This window comes from Oncorhynchus nerka, linkage group LG20, assembly GCF_034236695.1.
Source record: "Oncorhynchus nerka isolate Pitt River linkage group LG20, Oner_Uvic_2.0, whole genome shotgun sequence".
NCBI lineage: Eukaryota > Metazoa > Chordata > Actinopteri > Salmoniformes > Salmonidae > Oncorhynchus > Oncorhynchus nerka.
Window position 1 is genome coordinate 21,663,688 of NC_088415.1, and position 12,196 is coordinate 21,675,883.

Below are 12,196 nucleotides of genomic sequence, written 5' to 3' on the forward strand. Positions count from 1 at the left end.
AAAAAATAGTTGTATCAACTTTGTTTCCACGTCATTCCAACCCCAAAATGATGTGAGGACATTGAATCAACGTGGATAACTGATTTTATTTGCAAAAAGTTAAAACGTATGAATTTCGGGGGGGGGGCGGGTTTCACCCAACTTCAAAGCTAAATCCAATGACAGGGTGACATTTTTGGTTGATTTCACGTTGAATTCACATTAGTTGACAACTCAAACAAATGTAAATCAAAACTACATGTTGAACTGACATCTGTGCCCAGTTATGCTTACACACAGGTGTTTGGAGCACGCTAGTTATCTTCCGTAAACAAGCGATGTAACATGCAGATATGGCCACCTGGAAACACTAACACTGTACTTATTTCACTTTTTCCCTCACTGATATGAAAGGTACGTTCCTTATGTTTCCAAAACCTTACTGCAAGCGATCCATTTCACAGTTTTCAGTTGCTAACAACCATTGGTCAATACTGAAGCCACTTTTTCAAAACTCCTCATTGTCTGCATTACCTACATGCATCTTGGCCAAACAGTTCATCTCACCTTCAAAACTCACTCAAACCACCAAAACACTTCATACATGTCTCAAAATTAGCTTGTTCGAACATAACACTGGCAATACTTCTCACTCAGGAAGCATAACATTGTCACTCAAAACACACTGACCTAAAAAACACTAACAGGGAGCATTACATAAATGATTCACTTCTCTTTGAAGTTTGAATGATTTCACATAAATCAGTATTTCATTATAGAATAAGAATAACACCTTTTCACTTTATTGACTGTACTAAAGTATTTGTAGCAAGAATGAATAAAAAAATGCAGCAATTTGCTTCAATAGCCTTTATTTTTTCGATATCTTTGCAAATAGTGGTTTACTTGTGAAAAGTAAAAAGTTTAAACAAAAAACAAATTCATGAAATTCCAGTCCTGCAATAATAAATACATAAAAAACGACATGTATAGTATAATCACTCATACTGTACTGTACTGTGGGGATTCTAGTTCTCATCAACATGTATTGTATAATCACTCATACTGTACTGTACTGTGGGGATTCTAGTTCTCATCAACATGTATAGTATAATCACTCATACTGTACTGTACTGTGGGGATTCTAGTTCTCATCAACATGTATTGTATAATCACTCATACTGTACTGTACTGTGGGGATTCTAGTTCTCATCAACATGTATTGTATAATCCCTCATACTGTACTGTACTGTGGGGATTCTAGTTCTCATCAACATCTATTGTATAATCACTCATACTGTACTGTACTGTGGGGATTCTAGTTCTCATCAACATGTATTGTATAATCACTCATACTGTACAGAACTGTGGGGATTCTAGTTCTCATCAACATGTGTTGTATAATCACTCATACTGTACAGTACTGTGGGGATTCTAGTTCTCATCAACATGTATTGTATAATCCCTCATACTGTACTGTACTGTGGGGATTCTAGTTCTCATCAACATCTATTGTATAATCACTCATACTGTACTGTACTGTGGGGATTCTAGTTCTCATCAACATGTATTGTATAATCACTCATACTGTACAGAACTGTGGGGATTCTAGTTCTCATCAACATGTATTGTATAATCACTCATACTGTACAGAACTGTGGGGATTCTAGTTCTCATCAACGTGTATTGTATAATCCCTCATACTGTACTGTACTGTGGGGATTCTAGTTCTCATCAACATGTATTGTATAATCACTCATACTGTACTGTACTGTGGGGATTCTAGTTCTCATCAACATGTATTGTATAATCACTCATACTGTACTGTACTGTGGGGATTCTAGTTCTCATCAACATGTGTTGTATAATCACTCATACTGTACTGTACTGTGGGGATTCTAGTTCTCATCAACATGTATTGTATAATCACTCATACTGTACTGTACTGTGGGGATTCTAGTTCTCATCAACATGTATTGTATAATCACTCATACTGTACTGTACTGTGGGGATTCTAGTTCTCATCAACATGTATTGTATAATCACTCATACTGTACTGTACTGTGGGGATTCTAGTTCTCATCAACATGTATTGTATAATCACTCATACTGTACTGTACTGTGGGGATTCTAGTTCTCCCTCTTTCCTGCATTTGGCCAAAAGTTCTCATCAACATCACTTTCCAAGATGCATCATGGCGATCTTCAGGAGAAGTGTATCCACACCCTGGCAGTCTTCAGGAGAAGTGTATCTACACTCTGGCAGTCTTCAGGAGAAGTGTATCTACACCCTGGCAGTCTTCAGGAGAAGTGTATCTACACCCTGGCAGTCTTCAGGAGAAGTGTATCTACACCCTGGCAGTTTTCAGGAGAAGTGTATCTACACCCTGGCAGTCTTCAGGAGAAGTGTATCTACACCCTGGCAGTCTTCAGGATAAGTGTATCTACACCCTGACAGTTTTCAGGAGAAGTGTATCTACACCCTGGCAGTCTTCAGGAGAAGTGTATCTACACCCTGGCAGTTTTCAGGAGAAGTGTATCTACACCCTGGCAGTTTTCAGGAGAAGTGTATCTACACCCTGGCAGTCTTCAGGAGAAGTGTATCTACACTCTGGCAGTCTTCAGGAGAAGTGTATCTACACCCTGGCAGTTTTCAGGAGAAGTGTCTCTACACCCTTGGCAGTCTTCAGGAGAGGTGTATCTACACCCTGGCAGTCTTCAGGAGAAGTGTATCTACACCCTGGCAGTCTTCAGGAGAAGTGTATCTACACCCTGGCAGTTTTCAGGAGAAGTGTATCTACACCCTGGCAGTTTTCAGGAGAAGTGTATCTACACCCTGGCAGTCTTCAGGAGAAGTGTATCTACACTCTGGCAGTCTTCAGGAGAAGTGTATCTACACCCTGGCAGTTTTCAGGAGAAGTGTCTCTACACCCTTGGCAGTCTTCAGGAGAAGTGTATCTACACCCTGGCAGTCTTCAGGAGAAGTGTATCTACACCCTGGCAGTCTTCAGGAGAAGTGTATCTACACCCTGTCAGTCTTCAGGAGAAGTCTCTCTACACTCTGGCAGTCTTCAGGAGAAGTGTCTCCACACCCTTGGCAGTCTTCAGGAGAAGTGTATCTACACCCTGGCAGTCTTCAGGAGAAGTGTATCTACAGCCCGCATCCAGTTAAGGACATCTGGTCATGTGGATGATGGTCACCTTCCACCTCCACGCAGAGAAAAACTCCTCTATGGGGTTTAGGAAGGGGAAGTATGGAGGCAGGAATAGTACTGACATCCTGGGACGTGCAGCAAAGTGGTGGAATGCCACATTATCCCACACAACAACGAAGGTAGGGGAGTTTCTTGCTCCTCTCTCCTCTGCTGGCACAAGTCGATTATGCAGCTCATCCAGAAAAGAAACGAGCCTCTCTGTATTGTAGGGGCCAATGAGTGGTTTGTGTAACAGCAAACCATCATTGGACAGTGCTGCACACATTGTGATGTTAGCTCCTCTCTGACCTGGGACATCCACGGTTGCTCTCTGTCCAATCACATGTCTGCGGCTTGTTTTTGCCAAGTTGAATCCAGCTTCATCCACAAAGATGAATGTATGTGCAGTTTGCCTGGATTCCATCTCCATTACTCTGAAATACAGCAAATCCACAGTTTTACAGTACTTTACATTATCCATAGCTGTGTATGTACCCTGTTTGGTTATTGAACAGACATCTTACCTGGACATATTGACACCAGAGTTCATTCACACGTTTACCGTTTCTCTCAAAGGGTACAGTGTATAACTGCTTCATCCTTAGTTTCTCTAGGACTCTGACAATTATCGTTGTGCTGACTGTATTCACATTCCCAAAAGTGATATTGTCTGCCAGCACTCTGTCCTGAATTTCCCGCAGTTTTATTGTATTGTTGCCAATTACCACGTTGACAATGGCAATTTCCTTCGCATCTGATACTATTCTGCCTCTCCCTCCTGAGGGAGGCAACCTTTGGTTCCTACTGAAAAACACAAAACAATAAATATATTTCAAAATGTCAGTACATGTAAAAATGTGAACATACTGTATTGTACTGCAATAAGTAGTTAAATTATCATAGAAGGATGCACATCTCACCTGTTGGAAATCTGTACTATTGATGCAACTATTGAACGCTGCAGATTTGGATACACCCTTAAACCGGCCTCTCTCAAAGAGAGAACATGGTTTACAACATGGTCAATAATTGTGGCCCTTATCTCATCAGAGACCACCGCTCTTGGTCTTCCTCTCCTTTGTCCTCCACGCATTCTCCCTCTCGCTCCCTGTCACTCTTCTTTCCCCACCAACCTGTCTTCCTTGATCTATGTTTCCAAACTAAATCATTCCGAAGCCGTCCTCTTATGTCTGTTTGGTAACGAGACTAAAAACAGGACACTTGGGTAGGTTTCAGTTGAAATTGCAATCAGCTGTGTTTAGAATAATTACATTTTCTGCAGAGATTTTCTATATGTTTCAATCTGGTTACTGCAGAAATGCACAACATTTGCCATCATTCTGTTTTGAATGTGTTTTTAACAGTTTTGTAAACAGTGTGTCAGCATTTGAAAACGTGCTGCAAATATATAGTTTTGCGTGTGGTGGAGTATGAATGAGAAAAGAGTTCATGGATTTCAGAGAATGTGGTCATTGAAAGCATTTTGTGTGAAAGCAATGAAAAATGATTCACAGTTTGGTCCACATATACTTCTGTTTCGCTGACTGTGTGAAGAGTTTTGACAATCTAACTTCAGATTTGACCAATGCATGTTAGCAATTGAAAAAAAATAAAGAATGTTCAGAATGAGTGTCAGGGATCTTAAAACTCTTCCGACCTGAAGATACTATTGTCAGTAGGTGCTAAAGCAGTTAGCGTCTATGAATGGGTTACAATAGAGCTGTTTGGAAATATGATCATGATGTGCGTGGTCTTGAGCAAACATGAATTTGTCATTTTACTATTTTTCAAAAGTGCACCTCACGCACGAAACAATCTTGAGCTAACTGAAACCTAGTGTTGAGAAAACTAGAAATCATATATTGGTTGCCTTGATATTTTAAATTGAATCAACTTCAATGCTATTTTTAAGCCCACAACTCATAAAATAACAGTGATTAAGCAATTGGTTAGATTGGCTTTTTTTATGGTATCTATGGGTAAACTGTATTTTGTTTAACATAACTGGTATCCTGTTTGCTTACGACAAATCCAGTGTTGGAATCAATTCAGTTTAATTTTGATTCCTTTGGATACATTTTATTTTTGTTAATTTGTTTGTTTTTGAAAGTCCTTTTTGAAAAGAATTTAGACTATTTGGCCAACATTATTCTTAACCTTTACCTATGTTTCCGCCTTTACTGCTTACACCTTTGGGCCTCCATTTAGTTAATATAAATCACAGTTTTATATTAGAGGCGATAAGTGTGTGTGTGTTCGTGTGAGTGTGTGTGTATGCACGTGCGTGTGTGCCTGCATGTGTGCACACGTGTGTGTGTGTGTGTGTGTGTGTGTGTGTGTGTGTGTGAGAGAGAGAGAGGGAGTGTGTGGGTGCAGCTGTCTCCATCATGACACAGAGGCCAGACAGGGTGGCCTCCATTATGTAGTGGAAGCCTCCTGGTTGAGGCTTCTCACCCGGCCCTGCGAAACCATCTCGCTCCCGCACCATAAACCCTGTGTCATTACTACAGGTGGTGCTTGATTAGTCCCACACCTGACACTACCATCATTTTGTTTGTTGTGTGTGAGTGTGTCTGTGTGTGTGTGTGTGTACATTGCCATCAGAGTGTTCATGGCCATCTGGCTGTCGTTTAACATGGAGAGTTATGCCAAAAACTTACTCTTGAGAGACGAGGAGACACACAGCCAGGACTGGCACTGAGGACTGCCTGACTAACTAACACCGCCCACGAGGCCCACGAGGCTCGGAGTGACCACCCCACTGCTTGGCGTCACACTGTCCTCACACTCTCCCACCACCTACGATATAGTACCTACTACCCTCACACATCTCAATGGGGCCTGCTAATTAAAGGGCCATTATATTGATAATAATAATAAAGACACTCATCACACACTACCATATGTAGTACTAACATCTAGGAAAGGAAATGAGGATAATAGGCCACTTCAGACTTGTATTAATAAATGCACCTTTTCATTTGTTTAGTTATTACTTGTCGTGTTTATTTTGCCTGGTTTATCTCAGGTGAATTACACATGGTTGTTGTAACAGTAATTACCCAGTGCTGTGTTTCCCAGCAGCTACAGTAGAGTGTTCCCAGGTCAGTTCTCTGACTCTGATTGTTATGTGTTTCCCAGCAGCTACAATAGAGCGTTCCCAGGTCAGTTCTCTGACTCTGATTGTTATGTGTTTCCCAGCAGCTACAGTAGTGTTCCCAGGTCAGTTCTCTGACTCTGATTGTTGTGTGTTTCCCAGCAGCTACAGTAGAGCGTTCCCAGGTCAGTTGTCTGACTCTGATTGTTGTGTGTTTCCCAGCAGCTACAGTAGAGCGTTCCCAGGTCAGTTCTCTGACTCTGATTGTTGTGTGTTTCCCAGCAGCTACAGTAGAGCGTTCCCAGGTCAGTTCTCTGACTCTGATTGTTGTGTGTTTCCCAGCAGCTACAGTAGAGTGTTCCCAGGTCAGTTCTCTGACTCTGATTGTTGTGTGTTTCCCAGCAGCTACAGTAGAGTGTTCCCAGGTCAGTTGTCTGACTCTGATTGTTGTGTGTTTCCCAGCAGCTACAGTAGAGCGTTCCCAGGTCAGTTCTCTGACTCTGATTGTTGTGTGTTTCCCAGCAGCTACAGTAGAGCGTTCCCAGGTCAGTTCTCTGACTCTGATTGTTGTGTGTTTCCCAGCAGCTACAGCAGAGTGTTCCCAGGTCAGTTCTCTGACTCTGATTGTTGTGTGTTTCCCAGCAGCTACAGTAGAGTGTTCCCAGGTCAGTTCTCTGACTCTGATTGTTGTGTGTTTCCCAGCAGCTACAGTAGAGCGTTCCCAGGTCAGTTCTCTGACTCTGATTGTTGTGTGTTTCCCAGCAGCTACAGTAGTGTTCCCAGGTCAGTTCTCTGACTCTGATTGTTGTGTGTTTCCCAGCAGCTACAGTAGAGTGTTCCCAGGTCAGTTCTCTGACTCTGATTGTTGTGTGTTTCCCAGAAGCTACAGTAGTGTTCCCAGGTCAGTTCTCTGACTCTGATTGTTGTGTGTTTCCCAGCAGCTACAGTAGAGCGTTCCCAGGTCAGTTCTCTGACTCTGATTGTTGTGTGTTTCCCAGCAGCTACAGTAGAGCGTTCCCAGGTCAGTTCTCTGACTCTGATTGTTGTGTGTTTCCCAGCAGCTACAGTAGAGCGTTCCCAGGTCAGTTCTCTGACTCTGATTGTTGTGTGTTTCCCAGCAGCTACAGTAGAGCGTTCCCAGGTCAGTTCTCTGACTCTGATTGTTGTGTGTTTCCCAGCAGCTACAGTAGAGCGTTCCCAGGTCAGTTCTCTGATTCTGATTGTTGTGTGTTTTCCAGCAGCTACAGTAGAGCGTTCCCAGGTCAGTTCTCTGACTCTGATTGTTGTGTGTTTCCCAGCAGCTACAGTAGAGCGTTCCCAGGTCAGTTCTCTGGCCCTGATTGTTGTGTGTTTCCCAGCTGTAATTTAGGGATCATATGTAAGCACAGTGTTAATCATCACCTGTCTGTCTGTAGGCTAATGTGTGGTCCCCACTGTAACTGGCTCTATTCTGGGAAATAGTGCTTTTTGTTACATTCAATAAGACAGAGCAAATAGACTTGACTGTAGTGGAGCGGGTCGAGAGCTTCAAGTTCCTCGGTGTCCACATCACTAAGGACCTATCATGGTCCAAACATACCAACACAGTCGTGAAGAAGGCACAACAACGCCTCTTCCCACGCAGGAGGCTGAACAGATTTGCCATGAGCCCTCAGAGCCTCAAAAAGTTATACAGCTACACCATTGAGAGGATCTTGACTGTCTCCATCAAAGTTTGGGTTGACAACTGCTCGGGCTCCAACCGCAAGTCACTACAGAGGGTAGTAAGTACGACCCAGTACATCACTGGGGCCCAGCTCTCTGTCATCCAGGACCTCTATACCAGGCGGTGTCAGGGGTAGGCCCTAAAAGGCCTTGTCAAAGACTCCAGCCACACAAGTCACAGTCTTCTCTCTGCTACCACACGGCAAGCGGTACTAGAGCACCATGTTTGGGACCAAAAGGCTCCTGAACAGCTCCTATCCCAAAGTCATAAGACTACTGAACAGTTAATTAAATGGCTACCCAAACTTTCTGTTTTTCGCCCCTTACCTACAGTGTGGCAAAAAAGTGTTTTGTCAGCCACCAATTGTGCAAGTTCTCCCACTTAAAAAGATGAGAGAGGCCTGTAATTTTCATCATAGGTACACTTCAACTATGACAGGCAAAATGAGAAAAAAAATCCAGAAAATCACATTATAGGATTTTTTATGAATTTATTTGCAAATTATGTTGGAAAATAAGCATTTGTTCACCTACAAACAAGCAAGATTTCTGGCTCTCACAGACCTGTAACTTCTTCTTTAAGAGGCTCATCTGTCCTCCACTAGTTACCTGTATTAATGGCACCTGTTTGAACTTGTTATCAGTATAAAAGACACCTGTCCACAACCTCAAACAGTCACACTCCAAACTCCACTATGGCCAAGACCAAAGAGCTGTCAAAGGACACCAGAAACAAAATTGTAGACCTGCACCAGGCTGGGAAGACTGAATCTGCAATAGGTAAGCAGCTTGGTTTGAAGAAATTTACATTTACATTTAAGTCATTTAGCAGACGCTCTTATCCAGAGCGACTTACAAATTGGAAATCAACTGTGGGAGCAATTATTAGGAAATGGAAGACATACAAGACCACTGATATTCTCCCTCGATCTGGGGCTCCATGCAAGATCTCACCCCGTGGGGTCAAAATGATCACAAGAACGGTGAGCAAAAATCCCAAAACCACACGGGGGGACCTAGTGAATGACCTGCAGAGAGCTGGGACCAAAGTAACAAAGCCTACCATCAGTAACACACTACGCCGCCAGGGACTCAAATCCTGCAGTGCCAGACGTGTCCCCCTGCTTAAGCCAGTACATGTCCAGGCCCGTCTGAAGTTGGCTAGAGAGCATTTGGATGATCCAGAAGAAGATTGGGAGAATGTCATATGGTCAGATGAAACCAAAATATAACTTTTTGGTAAAAACTCAACTCGTTGTGTTTGGATGACAAAGAATGCTGAGTTGCATCCAAAGAACACCATACCTACTGTGATGCATGGGGGTGGAAACATCATGCTTTGGGGCTGTTTTTCTGCAAAGGGACCAGGACGACTGATCCATGTAAATGGGGCCATGTATTGTGAGATTTTGAGTGAAAACCTTCTTCCATCAGCAAGGGCATTGAAGATGAAATGTGGCTGGGTCTTTCAGCATGACAATGGTCCCAAACACACCGTCCGGGCAACGAAGGAGTGGCTTCGTAAGAAGCATTTCAAGGTCCTGGGGTGGCCTAGCCAGTCTCCAGATCTCAACCCCATAGAAAATATTTGGAGGGAGTTGAAAGTCTGTGTTGCCCAGCAACAGCCCCAAAACATCACTGCTCTAGAGGAGATCTGCATGGAGGAATGGGCCAAAATACCAGCAACAGTGTGTGAAAACCTTGTGAAGAGTTACAGAAAACGTTTGACCTCTGTCATTGCCAACATAAGGTATATAACAAAGTATTGAGATAAACTTTTGTTATTGACCAAATACTTATTTTCCACTATAATTTGCAAATACATTCCTACAATGGGATTTTCTGGATTTTTTTCCTCATTTTGTCTGTCATAGTTGAAGTGTACCTATGATGAAAATTACAGGCCTCACTCATCTTTTTAAGTGGGAGAACTTGCACAATTGGTGGCTGACTAAATACTTTTTTGCCCCACTGTACATGTACATAGTCCTTCAATCAATCACCTAACCAAACCTACATGTACATATTACCTCAATCAATCACCCCAACTACCTCATACCCCAGTACACTGACTCGGTACCAGTATTCCTTGTATGTAGCCTGTGAATAGCCTCATGAATAGCCTGTTATTTGACTGTGTTGCTATTTTCTTTTTATCCATTTGTCAATTTTTTTAACTGAATTGTTGGGAAAGGGCTCGTAAGTACGTATTTCACAGTGAAGTCTACACTTGTATTTTATTTGATATAACCTTGGTTGTGTAATTATATCAAATGCACATTTTAATTGTACAGGCTTGACTTTAAATAAATGACTGAATTAAGTGAATCCGTGGTGCATTAGTTTTATTTTGACCCATAATAGTGTCTGAGATTTAGGCCACAAACATGTAGTTCTGATTCTGAACTTCTTAGGTTGGCCAGTGGGGGGCAGCCGTACATGATTACCACACAGAGCGCTTCTCATTCGCTGGCTGGCTGGGCCCTGGGTTACCGTGGTAACGGCAGACTTGGCAGTGGCGGCTGGAGATACAGAGGGCAGTGTTGAGCTGGGAGACAGGAGCAGAATCCTAATCAGCAGCTGAACACTGCCCCACACACACATACACACACACACACACACACACAGTAGTACACACCGAGCACAGTAACACATACACCTAATATTAGATCACATCTATAATCATTATTCAACAGCGGCTTTAGGAGAAGGCTGATGCACTCTCCTGAAACTGTAATCACCTAGCGTTTCATTTCCCTGAGCATGATTGACACATTATAGTAGCAAGTTAGAGTGATGACAGCTGTTGTTGCACAGAACAAGGCTGCCAGTTGTTCAGTTCAATCCTCTGCTGTTGTTGCACAGAACAAGGCTGCCAGTTGTTCAGTTCAATCCTCTGCTGTTGTTGCACAGAACAAGGCTGCCAGTTGTTCAGTTCAATCCTCTGCTGTTGTTGCACAGAACAAGGCTGCCAGTTGTTCAGTTCAATCCTCTGCTGTTGTTGCACAGAACAAGGCTGCCAGTTGTTCAGTTCAATCTTCTGCTGTTGTTGCACAGAATAATGCTGCCAGTTGTTCAGTTCCATCCTCTGCTGTTGTTGCACAGAGTAATGCTGCCAGTTGTTCAGTTCCATCCTCTGCTGTTGTTGCACAGAGTAATGCTGCCAGTTGTTCAGTTCAATATTCTGCTGTTGTTGCACAGAGTAATGCTGCCAGTTGTTCAGTTCCATCCTCTGCTGTTGTTGCACAGAGTAATGCTGCCAGTTGTTCAGTTCCATCCTCTGCTGTTGTTGCACAGAGTAATGCTGCCAGTTGTTCAGTTCCATCCTCTGCTGTTGTTGCACAGAGTAATGCTGCCAGTTGTTCAGTTCCATCCTCTGCTGTTGTTGCACAGAGTAATGCTGCCAGTTGTTCAGTTCCATCCTCTGCTGTTGTTGCACAGAGTAATGCTGCCAGTTGTTCAGTTCCATCCTCTGCTGTTGTTGCACAGAGTAATGCTGCCAGTTGTTCAGTTCCATCCTCTGCTGTTGTTGCACAGAATAATGCTGCCAGTTGTTCAGTTCCATCCTCTGCTGTTGTTGCACAGAGTAATGCTGCCAGTTGTTCAGTTCCATCCTCTGCTGTTGTTGCACAGAGCAATGCTGCCAGTTGTTCAGTTCCATCCTCTGCTGTTGTTGCACAGTCAAATTGCACGTGTGTGTCTATGTGTGCGCGCGCTTCAGCCCCGTCTTACTAGATGGTAGAAACCAGTGTCGTGCGAGTTCCTCTTCCCCTCCCCAGAAATAAGACAGTGGATGCTTAACTACATTCCAGGTTATACAATGTTGACTGGATGCATGGAACAGCTAGCATGTGTTTAATCCACTCTTATTTGGGTTAAATCCATCTGTGTGAGAGAGGGTGTGTAGAGCCATCACTCCCCCATGCCTCTCTCGTTCATCCCCACTCAGCCCTCCAGTGTACCCTATTCTATGTCGCCAACGTCGTTCTCTCTCACCCACACTCAGCCCTACTCAGCGTGCCCTATTCTATGGCCCACACGCCTCTCTCTGTCACCCCTACTCAGCGTGCCCTATTCGATGGCCCACACGCCTCTCTCTGTCACCCCTACTCAGCGTGCCCTATTCATGCTCTCATTCTCATGTGCCCTATTCCCATGGCCCACACGCCTCTCTCTGTCTACTCTGTCACCCCTCTGTCACCCCTACTCAGCGTGCCCTATT

The 12,196-nt window shown here is 43.5% G+C and overlaps 1 protein-coding gene across 11 annotated transcripts in view; it reads left to right on the top strand.

Moving 5' to 3' along the window:
• LOC115102051 (membrane-associated guanylate kinase, WW and PDZ domain-containing protein 1-like) overlaps positions 1-12,196 on the top strand; it is a 221,262-nt gene that overhangs the window by 64,793 nt on the left and 144,273 nt on the right. The window lies entirely within an intron of this gene.